The following is a 19,390-nucleotide window of genomic DNA, read 5'->3' as shown; positions in this document are numbered from 1 at the left end:
AGCTCAAGTATGTATCACATTATACTAGCTACGTCTCTACATAATTAGATCACCAACATGTTCATGTATGAGCAGATTTCTCTGCCCAATGCTTATTTTAACCTTATCACCAGGGCAGCCATTTGTGAAGTGGCAAAAGTAAAGTCACTCATTTAAACTTCTCTTTCACCATGGGTCTGCACTGGGTAACAGAAGTACTACCACTATTGTATGCACAAGCCTAACCACTAACCAAATTCAAAATTATACTTAAACCATGCATGACACATACTAGGATAGCTCAACACAACATAGCAGATAGAGTCATCTGAGCAAGAGAGAGGTTACTCCTGGAAGAATTGTTTTAGATTCTTCCTCATAAGAAACTTTATCTGTATTCTTAGAGTCATAGCTGCTTATAACTTAGCAGTGCACTATCACAGTCATGTTCCCCCTTCCTCCCTTTCATGCAAAGAAAACCAGCAGTTGAACAAACATATAAAACTAGTGCAACAGACAAGCTGCAAACTCTCACAGAGGAATAGGGTGCCAGAGTCTGGAGCAAAGTTTTCTACAGAAAGCTTCAATTACACCACATATTGCCAATCCAGGAGAAACCTAACAGTGAAGAGCATGTTCAAGCAGCATGGCAATGTGCTTTTTCCTAGAGCACAGCAGAAAAACTTAACGAGGGAGCGACGTACATCTGGATTGGCAAATGCACCCATGTAAAAATGTTCCACATTTCTTGTCTTACAGTACACTTACTGAAAATAGTTAGTCACTTTCATCTGCAAGTTCTAGCTGCTATAGAAATTCTTTCTGAAGGAACAGTTTAAAGTAAAGGATGTTCAGCTGTATAAACTTCCTCCCTCCACCCTAGAAGGAAAGTAGAAAAAGTTTTACAAGTCTAGTCAGATAAATAAATAACTGAAATGAGGACTGGAGCATAAATTCAAATAGGTCACGCAGGGTCACTATGTTTCACATCACTCTTCAGAAACAGTAGATTACAGTTTGATAAGCAAAGTGAGACTCAATTGTTTCATAAAAGTACATCTCATTATTATGAGGCAAGCTGCTATGTAATCATCATCACTCTACTGTGAGTTTTAAAAATCCAACTATGCAGTATACTCTTAGTAGAATATATATGAATGCTTCTACAAAATACAAAGCTAAGTACCAGTCAGGAACAGCAATTAGTACTAAGTAAACACGCCATTTAGTTCACCCCATATTTATCTGATAACCAGTTAGGACAAAGTCAAGCACCTTTCTTCAAAAAAACCCCAAACAAACAAAAAATCCCATATAGTATGTACACACAAACACATTTCCCACAGGCCACACCCCTCCAATAGGTAACAACAGGTAATGTGGATGGGGTAATTCTGTAAGTTGTTAAATATCATTAAATCTAATTAAATTACTGTAAGTCTAATTAAGCAGTCATTCTGAAGTCATGTCAGATTCTTGACTGATTCCAGGCATATGAACGAGGGGTTTCTTCCAAAGTTCTCGCATTTAATCACAAGGAGAATGGGCCTGTGGCATTTTGTTTAATTCTTTAGCATGCAAAAGGAAAAAAGGAAAATAGATTTTGCAACTTTTCACTCCCTGACTTAAGTGACAATTTCTTAGCTCCTTCTTGGGCTGAGTGGTGTATTTGTAAAACAGTAACAAATAATAAAAAAAAAATTTAACAATCAAAAAGAAGGAATTACTTCATGTTGCCCTGAGAGAAGCATACTGCTTTATTTCTGCTACACCTACTCAAACTTTGGAGGAAGTGTTTAAATTGCACAACAGCTGTCACAACCTGCACTGGAAAGGAGCCTGAACCTCAGCAAGAGACTAATAATCTCCTAAATCATCCTCTAGTAACACTAAGGATGATGAGAACTGCAAAGACCAGAAATGCCAGAGTACAGACAAGGCAAATACCATTACTTGTCTGGATTTCTTTACATACAACATGAAAAAAAAAAGAGAGAGAGAGAGAGAAAATGTAGGACAAAACCCCAAGCTGTTTTTAAAACTTTTGTGAAAAACAAAAAACCCTGACAATTTAAAGGAACTTTAAAGATGTGAAACATTATGTAATATCCCATGAAATCCAAAATTTAACAGGACTTTTTATTTTAAAATTTGAATATATTTGACTAAAAAAAGTGAACTGTTTAGTCAGACCAGTTAATAAAATATAAAGAAATCCTATGCGTGGGCAATTGAAAACAAGAAATCTTTCCTCACATACAGATTGCCAAAGAATTGTCTGCTGTAGGCTTTCTCCTTCCTACCCCCTCACCATTTTTGTCTCCTATGGATGAAAGATTTGTTATCACTCCCAAGGAAGAAAAAATACCCAACTACAAGGCTCGGGGAGAGATGACAACTCCTTGTAGGTATACACAAAGAACAGCTGCAAAGCTGGGTTCTCTTCTCTGAGGAACTGGTAATAGAGTCTAACTAACAAGATTTGCAAGCACTCCCAATAGTTTTCCCCCTTTTGAGGATGGAAGAAGTGTTTCTATCAGAAGACAACTTGTTTTTCCCACAGGATACTTCACCTCTTGCCTAAGTGCATTTTATACACTGAATGTGAAACTCAAATCTTCAGCATAATTAAAAAAGCATGCACAAGCACACAAAACCAGCATTCCCAAGCTTAGTGTGTGTCACATCTGTGCTTATCCCATAAGAAAAAGTAAACACAAATATTAATATTACAGTTTAAGCATTATAATGCCCATAATCCTTCAACTGTAGAGACAGAAATGCGTGGAGAGGGCTACCTTTTCTTGGCACTGTTTAAAGGAGGAAGTCACCCCTCACAGGGTGTAATTATTGGAATTTATGCAAAAAGAGGTCAGCATCCTGATTAAGCAGAGCTTTATGACAACTTCATTTGCCAGAGGGGGGATAAAAGGAAGCGCCATTAATACCCTTGATAGGAAGTGACTACTAGAAATTCACTAGGGAGCATGAAGACACTTCAAAACAGTATTTCTGCAATGAATCACAGGTATTAACAAGAAGCATTCTCTACTAATAGTGGCATTTCTCTGCTTTCAGAACAAATGTGGTAATAAATACTGAGCGCTGTCATTTTATAGCTGCAGCAAGTTAGTAGCAGAAAAGTGCTTAACTCCAGGGATACTCAACAGCTAATGCCGATCATGTGCTTTTAACCATTAGATCCAAAATTAAATATCTAGTCCTCCATCTCATCTTCCTTTAGCTTAATGCTAAGAAATGCCCTTGAGGAATACAAGCCACAATAACATCTTTAGGTTGGTGGTAAACCTATCTAGTTCAAACAAGAGACATTGAAGTGGTGGTAATCTTTGGCCTCAATAATTTCACTGTGACTGTGTTTTAATACACAATACAATCTTTAGGTTTAAACGTAGGCAACAGATTAGGATAATCTTCCCCACTGATTTACAGCGAGATTTGTGGAAACCACAGTAAACAACAATACTGATATTTTTTCCCTTTCATGAAATTGCATTAAAATCAGAGTAAGACTTTTCAAACAATGTTACAATTAACTCCTTGAACAGTCAAAGATCCAGTGATGCAACAGTGAAAAGCCGTAGTTTCACTAAGTAGGACTACAAGTTTACAGTAAAACCATATATAAATCCCATTAATGAGAGTCATGCTAATGAGAGTCACCTTTAATGATTGATAAGTGTTGAATTCAATTAATTTAGGTGTCAAAAATCTTGCATCTCTTTCAGAACACCCAGAGAATCCTCCATCTCACACAAAGCAATTCCACAGAAATGCGCAACTCACGTTGTCAACTAATTTCCCCTTCCCCTCCCAAAAATACTTCAAAAAACTTTTTTAACCCTGAGAGGTTACAGAAAATATTTACAGACTCCATGTCAGATCTGGCAACATACATGGGGGGAAGGGGAAATGAAAAAAGGGTCCGGAATGCAAAAGAGTCCTGTTGACGATAGACACTTAAAACCTCCTTTGTATGAACACACCTACTCACGGGGAAAAATAAGGGGCCCCAGAAGCGTCTTCCCCCAAAGAACAACATCATCATTATTCTCTGGATGATCACTTTGTAAATCACAAGCCCTGCTCTGACCCGGAAACACAAGCCTAGCAGCAGCCAGCACTGCAGTGCAGCCAGAGGCATTGACACTAATGTATCCCTTCTACTGCTCACCTTCACTACCCAACTTCACAAATGCTTCCCGTGCCTGAGCTCCCCTGACCTACCATTCAATGCTATGAAGGTGCTCCAACCTAAGCTCTTCCTTAGCACTACCAAAGCCACAGTACTGCCTGGAGGCATTACCCATTGCCCAGCCTCTTCGATTGTTTCCACACGAAGGCGGCAACCCCACTGTCCTAAAAAAAATATCCACCAAACAGTTTACCTCTGACTACCTTCCTATTTCCATCCAGCTGAGCATATTCTTCCACTTCTCAGGCCAAATCAGAGAAGCATGTATGATGTGACCAAAAGCAACAGGAACATTTCCCCGCTCTTTATCAGCACAGCTCGGTTTTTCCATCTTGAGTAACCCACCCTACCATAGGAAAAGTCAAATAGAACAGAATTTTTTAAACTCAATGTCACCTATAAAGACAAATAATTCTTGGCTTGGTTAATCCACTATTACTTACTAATGAAAACACACTGAAAAATGCACTGAGAAGCCCAAGCACTACACAAGAGTGGGAGTGATTTATATACAGTTAATCTCACTCTAAATAGAATCAGACATCAGAGATAGCAAGGGCCTTGGGTAACTTAGTACAATCCCACTATCTGCTCACAAATCACTGGCAAGGATGTGCTGAACTGTACAAATTTAAGCATTTGAGCCCAAAAGTTAGAGCTCCGTAGACATTGCAACACTAACAAATGTACGGCTATTGCTCCTCCCTCCAGAAGGCTTTGCAGCAACTCTCTATCCTTACACTTCCTTTTGATATTCAGAATTTTCAAATGTTAAATTTCATTTTAATGGATTTTAATGGATTCAGCTGAAGCCTCTGTGGATTTCATACAGCCAACACAAACCCAGACAACAGGGAAGACTGCGGATGTGGGGGGTATGTGCAGTTTATTAAACCATGTATTCAAATGCAGTTCTTGACAGCGAGGAGAAAGCTTGCAACAAGAAGGCCTTAGACACAGTGAATTACAGGAGAAGGTTTGAGAAAAATCAAAATGTGACCAGTCTGTTTACTTGGCGTATTAGACAGGACTTTGGGCAAAATTCTAGCTCAAACGAAGTCCAGGCAAATTTGTCATTCACTCATTACATACAACTTGGCTCTGTTCTCATTCCAGTTCTTTTGTCTGGAAACGTCTGTCAACACACACCCAGCTCAATGAAGAGCACAGTAAAAGAGACAAGACTTGCATGAACTGGGACATACCACTGTCCTTCTCTGCTTTCAATTTCCCTGTCTGTAAAACAAAAAGGCCCCCTCTTGCACATCCCTCAATTTTGAGACATCTCCTTTAGTTTGGTCATACATAAGACAGGTTGCAGTCTTGAAGACCTTCCCATGTTCAATGCATAGTTCAACAGGATGAGACTGGAAATGAAGCATCCAGCTACAACTAGAAAAAAGCAAAACCACTGCAGAGTCACACTTGTGAAATGTCAGTTCTTAAATGAGAAACCCACATAGGTAACAGCAGCTAGTATTTGTTTATACTTACTCCTTTCCTAATATTCTGTTATCAATCATCCAACTTGATGTTCTTCAGAATCGACAAACACAACAAACTGTACAGTTGCAGTGTTAAATCTATGAAGAGACATATCCATGACTTTATAGATTAATATTCCGAAATAGCCTAAGGCAGAGCAGTCATCTATTAGGGTTGGAGATAGAAAGACAGGAACATCAAAGCAATTTACATAAGACACTTGACAAGCCCCACTCCCATAAGTGCCTTGGAAGAGTATTCTACTGAAAGTAGTCCAGAAATACCTTCAGGGACTGTGCTGATAACACAGCTCCCCTATTCAGTTATCAAGTTCTTGGGCAGGGAAAATATTTTAGCTGATGAAAATGGAATATATTTTTTTTACACTACTTAAAAATGGAGAACTGCATGTGTTTCCATCCTTCAATAGAAAGCACTAGAAACTCAGATACTTTCTGTTCTGGAAGACTATTAATGCTATAAAGTAGCAGGACATCAGCAAGATGAACACCAGCATCTTGGTAGATAGTATCTGTGGAATGGTACCTCTGCTGCTATTCAACAAGATCTGTCCAGGCTAGAGAGCGGGGCAGAAAGGAACCTCGTGAAGTTCTACAGAGGCAAGTGTGGGGTCCTGCAGCTTATGAGGAATAACTTCATAGACCAGTACAGGTTAAGGGTTTGCCTGCTGAAAAGCAGCTTGGCTGAGAAGGACCTGGGAGTCCTGGCAGACAAGTTAACAATGAGCCAGCAGTGTGTTCTTGTGGCCAAGAAGTCCAATGGTATCCTGGAGTGCATTAGGAACAGCGTGGCCAGTACACTGAAGGAGGTTATCCTCCTCCTCTGCTCAGGCCATATCTGGAGTGCTGTGTCCAGTTCTGGGCTCCCTAGTTCAAAAAAGACAAGGAACTACTGGAGAGGGTCCAACAAAAGGCTACAGACGTGTAAGGGGCTGGAACATCTCTTTTCAGAGGAGAGGCTGAGAGAGTTCAGCCTGTTTAGCCTGAGAAGAGACAAGTGAGAGGAGATCTTATCCATGCTTATAAATATCTTAAGGATGGGCACCAAGAAGATGGGGCCAGACTCTTTTCAGAGGTATCCAGTGAAGGACAAAGGGTAACAAGCACATAATGAAACACAGGAAGTTCCATCTGAATATGAGGAAGACCTTCTTTACTTTGAAGGTGACAGAGCACTGGCTGCCCAAAGAGGCTTTGGATCTCCTTTTCTGGAGATATTAAAAATCTGTCTGGTCATGATCCTGTGCAACCTGCTCTAGGTGACTCTGCTTTAGCAGGGTGGCTGGACTAGGTGATCTCCAGAGGTCTCTTCCAACCTCAGCTATTCTGTGATTTTAATGATAATCAAGTGATTTTTATCTCATTTTCTTCGGGTTCTAGAAACATATTCAATAGCAGCAGCACTAGATGCTGCACAAATATTGGAGAAGAAGATGTAGTGTTTAAGATACTTCTCTCAGCCTTCACAGACTTATGAATCTTCAGATCTCCCTTTGAGTTATCGTGCCGGTGTCTCAGGTAAGTCATTGTAAAAAAGGTCCTCAGGAAGCACTTGAGTGTCAAAACTCCAAAGAGGTGTTTCAGGGTGTTCCAAACCGCCTTTGGGAAGTCAGACATCTGCAATAACCAGCTGTAGTTCCCTGCCTCTCAGCAATTATGAGTAAAGAAATGGAACATCCTTAACTACTGAAGTTACAGAGTCACAAGCAGACCAGCATACTAATTCTTTTTTCTATTATAATGATTGAACAAACTTGGCTCTTCCTCCACTTTACTCATTCCCCCTATATATAGAAAAACCAACCAACCAAAAAAACCAAATCTTGGTTTACAGTATTTTGAGTACTAGCAATGGCTTCCAGGCACAAAACCAAGGGAAGGCTATGACAGCTTTAGAAAATATATGCAAGTTATTACAGCATTCATCTTAAATGCAAGATCTGCCTGCAGAGGAAAGACTTGAGTCAAGACATAAAACTTCCCAGGAAGATACACTAACCACGAGTCTCTCTCCTTCAGAGGTGATCACCTCAAGTTCAGCACACTGACTACCACCATCACCTCCAGGCATTACCAGCCACCCTGTCCTGGACCTCAACATAAGGGAAGGATGCTTTCTTTCATTGCTGTGTCCTTCCACTCCAGCAGTCCTTGGCAAGTACCTGGGCTGGTGGCTAGTCGTAAGTGCCAGAGGGGAGCTTTAGTTGCTCCTACAATTCACCGGACTTCCTTATGTCTCTGAGAGTTTGACTGTGACAAGCTCTGTTCTAACATATTACCTGAATTGCAGTTATTTGCACTACTTCCTCTGTATCCTGAAAGAGCATGATTAGATGACTCTCCAAATGAGACTCCAAATGACAGTCAGGATTGACAACTCTGAAAACAAGGCCCAAGCTACCTCAAATGCAGAGCTTTCACCTTCATACATTCACACGCACCTAGAAAGCAATTCCAAAATATGCTGGCAAGTGAACAGGCTTCTCAGACATGCAAGAAGTATATACACAGCAGGAGAGCCAACCGCTCAAACCTATAACCCCAGAAAATTATATGGATTGCTATGCTTCCACCTTGGAATTTTCAGTAGTCTACTATGTCTGCCATTAAGCAAGACACCAGAGCTCTGAATTTATTTGTTCTAGTTTTCCTTGTTTTTTTCTCTGTAGTTATTCCAAGCATTACCCCTGTGCAAAAAGAACTAGCCCACAATCAGCTCCCAAAAGGAATGTGATTAGGGTATTGTTGCAGCAGGATTTAGAAATTACCAACATCTTACACAAGAACTAGCTTTTATGTTTCTCCAATCACAGCTTCTCCCTCAAAAAAAGACACAAAGTCCTCAGTGGAGAAGGGGAGAAGAAAAAGTGCACAAACAAAGAGAAAAAAAAAAGAAAGAAAGAGATGAGGCAAGTCAGAGTACCCTCTTGTGAAATGCTCACATCGCTTCATGAGATGAGCAGCCTCCCGCCTAGTCTTCTCTCCACTTGATATTATCTATCTCTTGGTTCAGGGAAGCAGAGGGGAGGAGGCAGCATTTTATTGCTTTGCTAGCGGATGCACTCATGGAAGAGGGAAGAGAATAGCAGAGGGCCAATATTTTTAGAGATTGGAAGGATGGATGTCTGCTACTGCATAGTGACTTCTTGGCACTGAGTTTGGCTCCAACTCGAGAACCCTGAGATCATACCAAGCATCGTCCTACTCACATGGTCTTTCACTTTGGTTCATATGGCAGTTATGCGATTCTTCTATTAGTAAATAAAATCTCACTGACAGCTTTGCATGAGTGGTCCAAGACAAGAGCCAAGCAGGTCATTGACAGATATTTACTAAATTCAGCTACACCTAGTTAATCCCAGACAGCACAAGACCTTTCTAAGATGGTGTATATGTAGTTTTTAGTGTCTGATTTTCTTTTTTTTTTAGATAAGGCACACTAATCTTCAATACCAAGAAGGGAAAAAAAGGAAAGAAGAGACTACAGTTTCTATCAAAGTAGCACTAGAGTGGAAGCGTTTTTTATCAGTTTTGTAATAAGCACATTCATATTCACTATAGAAACAAACAGCAAAATTTGTCAGAGATCCTGAAACGCTGTTAAGGTAGAATTTAACGACTCTCTTCATATGGATAAAGTCAAGAATGTCACAAGTGGCAACAGCAGACTGTAGATGGCTTGTGTTGCCAAACGCTGTGCAAGAGAAAAATCTTTCTCGTGCCCTTTAAGCCCGCGCTGCCAAGGGAAGGCGCAGCCCCTCCGTGTGCCCGTGGGGTGCGAGGAGCCGGGAGTGGCAGCGGGGCGCGGGGAGCCCTTCCCCGGGCTCCCCCCAAGCCCCTGGAGAGACCACCGAGACACCCTTTCCGACCGGACCGAGGAATTTGAGGGTCCCCCCAGGAGAGGATTTAATCCCATGAGGGCGCCCCGGGAGCGGCACCGCCGGGGCTCGGCCGGACCCAGCTGTCAGGGACCTGGGACCCCCGTCCCTGGGCGGCGGGGGCGGCTCCGCCCGGGGCTCAGGGACCCGCGGAGACCCCCGAGAGGCGGGTGGGGGTGCGGGGCAGGGGACCGCCGGTGCCACCGCTCAGCCTCGAGGGCAGCTGTCACTGCCCGCCACGCATCTTGAGAGAAAAGGAAAAAAAACCAGACAAAACATAAAACCACGAAGTACATAAAAAGAAACAGCCAAGCGCCGGTGACTCACGGGCTGCGTCCCCGCGCTGCTCTCCGCTCCCCCCACACCGGCCAAACGGGGCTCTCCGGCAGGGAGAAGGGAAAAGTTCCCTCCTGTTGCACCCCGCGGGGGGTTCCCCCGCTCAGGCTCCTCCGGGGGAAGCGCCCGGCGGCCGCGGAGCCCCCGCGCCGGGCGGCGGAGGCGGGAGCAGGTGGGCGCCGCACACAAAGCCCCATTCACAGCGCCCGCCGCCGCCGAGCGCGCACGGACCCTCCTCCTCCTCCTCCTCCTCCTCCTCCTCCCCCCTCTCCCTCCTCCTCTTCCCGCCGCCGCCTCCCGCCGAGCCGCGCTCTCACCTCATGGAGCAGCCACGTCCCGCTACGCCCGCGCGAGTGTCCCGGGAGTCGCGCACGGAGCGATCCGGGCGCTGCCGAAGGGCGGAGCGGCGGCGCCCCGGGACACTCGGGGGCGGGATGGGGCGGGATGGGGCGGGATATCACCGCGCGGCCACGTGACCGCGGGGGCTCCGGCCCCCCGCGGGGAGGGGGGGGGCGGGGAAGGGGCGCGGGTCCCCCTGTGTGCCCCCGCCCGGAGGAGGGGCTGCTGAGGGGAAAGGGTCCGCTGGGGGGGCTTGTGGGGGTCGCTTCAGGGAGACCACCCTGCTGGCTCAGGGCTGGAGCGGGGGGTATGTGTGGGAAGGGTGTGTGTGGAATCACGGAATATCCCGGGCTGGAAGGGACCCCACGGGGATCATCAAAGTCCAGCTCCTGGCCCTGCATGGAACAACCCCAGGAATCACACCATGTGCCTGAGAGCATTGTCCAAGTGCTTCTTGGACTCTGTCAGGCTTGGTGCTGGGGAGTCTGTTCCAGTGCCCAACTACCCTCTAAGTGAAGAACCTTTTCCTGATATCCAACCTAAACCTCCCCTGACTCAGCCTCGCACCATACCCTGAAGTCCTGTCACTGGTCACCAGAGAAAAGCGTTCAGTGCCTGCCCTTCCTCACGAGGAAGTTGTAGACTGTGATGTGGTTTTCCCTCAGTCTTCTCTTGTCCAGGCTGAAGGTGGGTGCTAAGTTGCTGCCATCTCTGGATGCCTTCAGGTCTCCCCAGGAGAAAGCTGGGGGTGGGAGGCAAAATGTGTGTCAAATTCTTCAAGAAGCACAAGTGCCTCAGCACATGCCGGAAGTCCTGCACTTTGGTTCTCTCCAAAGCTTCCCTGTGCATCAAATTCCTCTTTCTCAGACCTCTAGGTAGGAAGAATTGCTTCAGAAGAAAGAAAGTGCGCTATGACTGTTGTAGTGCTTGGTTACATAGTAGCTTAGAGGTCAGAGAATCATGAGTGAGCTTTATAGGTGTACCAAGGTTCTGATTCACTGGATGTGCTTCAGAAGTCTCTTTTCTGTGTAGGCCAAACCCTTCTTCTCAAAGTTGAACCTCCAGAGTGCCCTTTCTTGAGTATTCTGGCAAGCTGATGGAAAACCACCTTGATATCTCACCAAAAAGATCACCTATGCAACACCTTGGGCAATGTGTCAACAAATTAACCTGTTAAGCGAGTTGGTGAGCCTCTGCCTGTAATCTCACCATGAAAGTCCTACCAATGCTGCTGCCCATCATGTCCTCCCAGAGCTCCTTCCCATGGTGTCCTGCTCATCTACTGGTCCCACTCACCGCAACTGGGTTCCCTGCCTGAGAAGTTCTCCTTTAATCTCTGTGATCACTCTTATCTTCTTTGTTCTCAACACTATCCACACCTTCTAAAGTGGCAAACAGTACAGGGAGGAAATGAGCACTTCAAAACTTCAGATCTTTGTTGTAATAGTGGCAAGTATTGTTATTAAATAAATACACTTGATTATCACCAGAAGCACACTTTCCTCTGCTAATCTGCAGTCCTTACCTTTGTCAATTTGTTCTGCGTGTGTTTTACCTCAGAATAGCCATCATTGTGCCAGCACTGTTTCCTCTCTTTTTTCTTATAAAAAGGACACACCCCAAAATGTTAATCTAATATAGTTAATGATGAGAATTTAATTCACACAAAATAGAAAAAAACAGGAAAATTAAACTTTCCCTGCAACACTAGCTCATCAGCTACAGAACATGTTACATTTATTATTGAATTATTTTTAATTACTGTTATTTTTGAAAGCCAAATACATGTGTACAGTATGGTTAGAAAGTCTCCTAACTATTTGTACCAACAGCAGCAAAATTCTGCGCGATCATGTGTTTCTAACATGAAAATGTTAGTTAGTTACTATCTCTTGCATTTGAATAAGTTTGACCAAGTAGAATTTTTATTTCCATTCTCAATGCCAGCATATAATAAAGATGGAGTTTGGATATGTTTGCATGGGATGCTCACATATAGAATGACACATGAATAATAGATACTACCTTCTGTCTACAGCATTATAAAATGCTCAGTTCTTGAAACTGGGAAATACCATATTTACCGGTTCCCAGAGAAGGATTGTTCATCATCTTATAAACTGTGGACTAGGATAAAGGCTTTGGGCTTTGTTGTGACAGCAAGCTTAAACGCATTAAACCAAACTGATCTGTCTGACAGAACCCGACTGCCCTCTAGGTTAACTCTCCTTGCATGGAACACTCTTCTTTCTGAGCCCCATTTTGGGTTTCCCTCCAAGGGTCAGGCATTGCCTCTCATTCAAAACACTCCTATGTAATTTTGGGGCTGAAGCCTCTGCAGTCAGAGGACAAGGCTGGCAGCTGGGTAAGCTCAGCTCTATTTCAAATTTTGCCCTGAGTGTGCTGTAGGACTCTGCCATTGTCATATTTTTCCACCTGTGCTTCTACTATGGGACGTACGCAACTTTTTAGAGTTTCATTGAATGCTCAGCATGAGCTAACAGAAATTGTTAGTGAGACAAAGAGAATCTAATCTGCAAGAGGCAGAAGGTAAAGTACATCCTACACAAGCAGCTTCTCTCAAAATCTAAGTATTAGCACATCGGCCGTGTGACAGCCTTCCTGAGCCCCTCTGTTCCTTTGTAGAGTGGGCATGAGGTGAGGATGGGAGAAAAAAAGAACATCCTCGTCTGCTCAGTCTCCTGGAAAACATGAGGGGTTGAAGTCAGTTTTGACTGGGAGTTGGCTGCCCATGGTGAGGACGTAATGAAACCACCCATGCATTCCTCATCACTACTCCAGAAGGGAGAGGCCTGGAAATGGCTTAAAGATGTCTTTAATCACATCTTCTCACTCTGTCTTGATAGCATCTGCTAATTAGCTTACTTGTTAATTTTTTTTTTATTCTGCTCCTGGCTAGTTGTTAAAATTTTTTCTGCTGCCTCTGGCTACTGCCTTTGGCAGAACACAAAGCACTGGTCACATCTCAGCCCAGAAATTATTTGCAAAGGAAATCATACTCTCAAGCTGGCTGATCATTTCCCTGCTTCCTTCAAGCAGCTTAAACCTGTTCTATCAGCTGTAAATGCTGCATTTTCACTTCCCTTGTTGGACTTGTTCTGATCTAACTATTTTCAATTGGAATATAATTTGTTTTACTAATACTGGCTGTTATTTTTTGCTGAGGTACAATTTAAATAAAGTTTGGGTTTAGATTTTGAGACATAGTTTTGTTCCCAGACTGTTCTTTGCTTGCAGCAAAATATTTTTTTCATCCTTTGTAACAGATGTCCCCCTTAAATGCAGGAATCTCTGTGGTAACAAGCGGGAGAGTTAAAAAGTGTCATTTTTATCTGCTCCCACCAGAGTACTTTCTTTTTTTAATAACTTGTTAGCACAGAAAGGAGGTGCTTGATGCCTCTTCACAATATGGTATGTTTCAGAAAACTTGGTTGGGAATTTTTTGCCTTTACTGTTTCTGTTCTCTTGGTATGGCAACTGCAATGGGCCTGACAGGGTCAACACAGGGAAACACTAGAAACTTAAGAAACTCACAACTGGAGCTGCTCAGACTGAGCTCTTAACTGAGACAGAATCTTCAGAGAGAGGAAAACCTACCCAGGGACTTCTTTTACCTTGAACCGAACTTTCAAGGGGTTAAGGAAAAATCCAGTAGTACTTGCAGGGAATTATCTAGATTGCTTCAATTCATTTGAAAGATGGGTTTTTCCTCTGCCTCCACCAACCTTCTTTCTCATGGTTTTTACATCTGCACTCTGCTTCTTGCACCTTTCTGCATGGAGTGCTAGTTTATAATTCGACCTCTTTATGATCCCAGGTGACATTTCTAGGAAAGCTCCAGAGAAATTCAAGTTGTTTTGCCTTTGTGATTCTTCCTGCACAGGAGGCCCCTGCTTTGCCATGGCCGCAAGTGGCACCACAAGGCTGGGCTGCCCTGCAAATCTGAATATTCCTCTCTGACAAAGGAGCAGAAATCAGGAGCCAAGGGAGGAGGCCAGGCTGTCTGTGTCACTGTTGCTAAGTCCTTCAGTGGTTTTGCCGCAGAGATCAGCTGAACCCTGGGGAACTGGCCTTAAACAGCAGCCTTACCTGGCTGGGACTGAATAGATGTTCCAGTTAGGAAAAAGAACAATCCTCCAGAAATGTAGCTTACTATTCTCTGCCTATGAGAAGAAGGATGTTATCTGCCTCTGGATATAGTTTTCATTTCAGTTTGTAGCTGCTGGAATATACAAAAGGGATTAATGCAATCCTTCTTAAGTACAAAGAGTAAAAACTGTCTTACTTTTTCCTTTCTTTTTCTCACATTATTATGGAAATCTGTGCTTGCATGTTAGTGCCTTTGATATGAAAGTGCTTTTTGTAGGTTAACTAGGAGAAAAATAGTTTCTTGGCCTTTTCACTATCATCCAGTGTAAAATAAGTTTATCTTGTATATCTTCCCTGTAGGGACAAACTCAGCATGGAAGTGGGCTTGATGATCTAATGCACTTTCCCACAGAGCCCTAGAATTACTCCATAACATATTTAATTCTGAAATTACTTTAAAAGCACAAGTCCGTGGAAACAAAAAAAAGAGGATTACACACTCCTTACACAAGCAGATTGAGCTTGAAATGGCAGAGCATCTATGTGAATAATTTAAAAAGGGAAAAGTGTTTCATTTCTTCTTATAGAAAAGCTCATTGAGCAGAAAGTCAACTGTCCAAACAGGCAACAAGACCTTTGAAGGTCAAGAACAAAGCTTTGTTAAAAGTCCATCCCAGAATCAACAGGGCGTATTTCAGGTTCAATACCATGAATACTGTTTATGTGTAGCATCCTCTGCTTTGTCTTTTCTGCTAAGAGTACTTCCTTCTCATTTGCACAGGGCCATGGAAATCCTATGCATTTGGGCTTGCTCGAGTTTTCTCCATTCTTCTACAAGCAAGAGGAAGATTTTTCTCTCTGCTTGGCCACACAAATACAGATGGGAACCTAGATCACTTATGAAAAAATCCCCTGCTTCCCAACCTCTGGGCAACCTAGAGGCTTCCCTGCAAGCCTGAGATTTCTCAAAAGCCTGATGGGAATATCTATGTGAAGCCACCAGACTACCACAGACCAGGGAGAACATACCTTGTGGAGGGCTGACTCCACCCTTCCACAAATATAAAGGGCTCTTTGAAGGCACACCACTGAAAATCCTGAAAGGCCTGTTGCCCAAGAACAACCAAGAAGAAGATTATACTAATCTGAGCATCACCAAAGAGCAAAATCCCTAGTATTTAATTACACCGGTAAGCACCTTGATTATGTTGTAATTGCACGAAAGTCAAAGCAGTTCCCACAGGAAGAGGTGGCTCCATGTCATGTACACTCCATATAGGAGTGCAGGGAGTTGCTCTGTCGTTCTCCAAAGTTTCTATTCCATTCAAAATTTGTAAATCAATTTCCTCTTCCCATTCAAACCTGAGAAAAACACATTCCTGCATATTTTATATGACTATTTGCATTACAGACAAACCAAGCACCTTGCAAATGGCATTTCAAACTGCTTGTTTTTTGTCTTTGCTCCTTACAGGATTTCTTAATGTACTTAGGTGCAAAATCCCATATGCATTCTATCTTGTTGACACTCTTCCAGGTTTTGGAAAAGAAGTTTCCTTACATCTCCAGAGGAACCACACCTCACTTTGTCAATCAACTGTTTTATTTTTTCAAATGCTTCCTCTGATGCAGAAACTTTCAGACCATATTTTTATTTCTATGAGTCTTCATTTATTTTGAGGCTTTAAGATCTTACTTTTGTGTGTATAAGTCAAAACTTGTTTAAAAAGAAAAAGTGAAAACAAAATCCAAGGTTTCTTTTCACCGTATCAAGATAATCGAACTTTGGATCTGATTCATATTTGCATGTGAAGCCCCCTGCCTCTGCTGAGGTTGGTGTAAAAGAGCATCAGACATTCCTTTTTATTTCTCAGAGATGGCTGCAGCATTTATCCTGGATCACAAAAAAAAATATCAAAGAGTTGGAAAGTGGGATGGGATCCAAGTTTAAGAGGGCGATTTAGTGTGGAGACGTTGGAGATTTCTGCACTTTGCACAAGGACAGATATAAATCTTAGGTAATCCTGCTCCAGCAGAGAGGCTTTGCATAAAGACTTCTACAAATGAAGCACCTAATTACCACCAAATATGTAGCAAACAGAGGAGTGAGAGTAAATCTTTGATATGCTGTACCAGTTCTTACAGATTTGACAAAACATCACAGAGGAGTACAACTGTACTTAGAAGTTTACAAATATAGATCCAATGGTAGAGTTTCATGAATTGATGAGGTCTGGGTTTGGCACTATTAAAGTTAAAAAAAGCCAAAGCCAACATTATCCAGAGTATAAATTCACTCGTCTCAATAGAAATCGTTCATACCTTCTTGAATTGATTTCATCAAAGTGATTTCTTCTGTCTAGTAGAGGTTTTCTCACATGGAATATCATGTATCTCTACAATACATTGCTTAAATGTCCTCTATTCTCACAGTTTTACACTGTGCTCTTGCTCTTTTGCTTGAATATTCAGTCTCAGGCACTTCACTGCCTACCACCAAAATAGCTTCAATCCATCTGTTTAGCAGGGTTCTTCTGGCCTTGAGATGAAATAATTTTCCTGCCCTGGAATGACCCACAGGATCACACCATCCTGTGTGAGAGTTGTGTCACAAGTCAGTAGTAACCAGCAGAGTGATCCCCCCTTCTCTTTCCCACACACTCATCCATCCTTCATGACCAGCTGGGGAGTCGTGTCTGTGACTGAGTCTCAGCCAAATCTTACCCTTCTCTCCCACTCAGAGAAACACATACAGCACAAGTCTCAACATGCTCTCACCACAAACCCATCTGCTGCTTTCCAATTACACCAAACATACCATGAGCCTTTATTTTCTAGGAATCATTAGGTTCCTTGTGCACATCAGTGTAAACACCATGCGGTAGCTGTACTGATCTGATGCCAGGTTTGACCTGCTAGATTCAAGATGATGTTTGTGCTGAGAGGTGCCTAGATATGCTCAAATCCACCAACAACTACCTTGAAACCATGGGCTGTTATAACTGATGGTATGCAGAGTTCCTGGAAGTTAATACGCTTAAATTCAACTCCTAATTGGGATCCGCAACATCTTTGAGTATCTTATGTTGTCTTCCAATAAACAAGAGGCACAGATTTCAGTTTGCTCAGACCGGTTCTTTATGAAGAAAGAACTTTTTATTGAGTTTGAACTGCTGCTCAAGAAACAAGAATAAAGCATTTTTTTATTTGCAAGAATGCCAGCTTATGCAAAAAATCTGGTCCTACAAATGGGTCTGGTGGTACTGACCTCTAAGGAAATATGGAGCCTGAGTCTGGAACCTGTTAGCTTTTGCCCTGGGCACTGAAGTCTGTTCTTGCAGGTTGTAACAGCGAGAGCCCAGATAACAGTCTGGTGCTGCTTTCATTTCCTTTAGCCTTCCGGTTTAATAAAAATTATTAAATACAAAAAATGAACATTTGCTTCTAGTCAACTGCCTTGCTTCTGTTGCTCTGAATAACAATGTGACTAGTGGAAGATATGGATACATTTTATTAATCAACTTTTAAATACATTTATAAATAAAAGCCAAGAAATTATAGCCTCAGTTTTCAATTATTACTGGAAGGAATGGAATGATTTACCATAAAATGAAATAATGAAGCACAAAAAGTAATTAAAATAGAATTGTTTGCTTGGGTACTTGTTTGCCATTTTATTTTGCTCTGCAATTTTAAGATACAATCTCTGTAAATGAACAGTGTATACATATTAGCTGTAAGGATGTTGTCAATTCCATTTTAAGCAGTCAAAAACCAAAATTATAGCTGCAATTGGATGTTGAAGAGTGGAGACAGATGGATAGAGCAAACTTTTTTTTCTATGAACATTAGATAGTTGGTGATTGTTGGAATGAAGTAAATACCAAGTACCTTAAAATAATTTTTATTGCCTTTTCTCAGCATTTGTTTCTGCAACCATGTGCAGAACTAAGAGGATTTTGTTGAGAAAATTCAAAAATAGGAAGAGTCATGAGAACATTTGTGCATATGAAAGCTTACAGAATGGTTTGAAAACTATAATTTTCTGTCATTTTATAAGTAAAAAAAAAGGTAAGTCACCTTCCACTTTTATCAAATGACGCAGATTTTTCCTTCCAAACCCCACAACATAATTTTCTCTATGGAGCTGAGGGAACCGTACTTGAACCAGGTTGCTAAATGGTATATTAAAGTTATTAATTGCAAGTATTTTAAATTGAGATGCTAAAATCTCCGTGTTTGGATATACTTGTATTTTCTGTCATTAGTTGGGCCCATATCTGATCTCTATCCAGAATTTAATTCTTGCTGGGCAGAAGCCTTAGCCTCTGTTATTCTGACTTTTGGAATAAGTTTTATAAACCTCTCTTTGTCCCATTAAATATCCAACAAGTTTCAATTCAGCTTGAAACATCACAACTTCATTAATTTACTCTTAAATTCAGCCTTGTTATTTATTCCAGAATCCTGCATGTGTTTTGCTTTGCCCCTCTGGATGTTTAAGTCCAGTTTGTATATGAAATTGTGTGCAGAATGAAATTGCAGTCGCATTCGCCATTATTATATCTGGATAATGTATTCTTCGAAGGCTGCAATGAGATGGTAGCTGATAGCAATGAGATGCTGACTGGTGAAGAACACAGTCCCTGATACCAGCTTCATCCTTCAACACAGTGCTGTGAGACAATGGTTTGAATTACTGTATTTTCTGAAGAAAGCAAGTAGATCCATTTGCCCTGAAAGTCTTGATAAATGTAATTCATGGAATGAGAAATTCCCTTGGGAATGGCAGTCTTGCCTTTGAATTTCATTTTTGCTTTTATTTCTGACAGAGCTTTCATGCAGCTTTTGAACTTCAACTTTCTTTCTCAGCATCATACCTTTCCAAGACGCTGCTCTCAGTTTCAGGAACCTGACTGTCCCACATGCCATCCTTCAGAATACATCAAATCAGGCCTTTTTTCCCCTCAATGATGAACGAATCTAATACCAGTGAATAGCAGGTCTCAGTGAGATATATCTTCCAA

The 19,390-nt window shown here is 42.2% G+C and overlaps 1 protein-coding gene across 1 annotated transcript in view; it reads right to left on the bottom strand.

Moving 5' to 3' along the window:
* Nucleotides 1-10,340, bottom strand: part of RAI14 (retinoic acid induced 14) — an 84,000-nt gene extending 73,660 nt beyond the window's left edge. The window contains exon 1 of the mRNA XM_027709494.1: nt 10,232-10,340. The gene's annotated coding sequence lies outside the window, so the exon portion shown is untranslated. The remainder of the gene's footprint in view (nt 1-10,231) is intronic.
* Between the last annotated feature and the right edge of the window lie 9,050 nt (nt 10,341-19,390).

The sequence above is a fragment of the Neopelma chrysocephalum genome, unplaced genomic scaffold (genome assembly GCF_003984885.1).
Source record: "Neopelma chrysocephalum unplaced genomic scaffold, ASM398488v2 Primary Assembly neopelma1_96780, whole genome shotgun sequence".
NCBI lineage: Eukaryota > Metazoa > Chordata > Aves > Passeriformes > Pipridae > Neopelma > Neopelma chrysocephalum.
The sequence above is the reverse complement of the archived record's forward strand: the minus strand, read 5'-3'. Positions and strand labels throughout refer to the sequence as shown.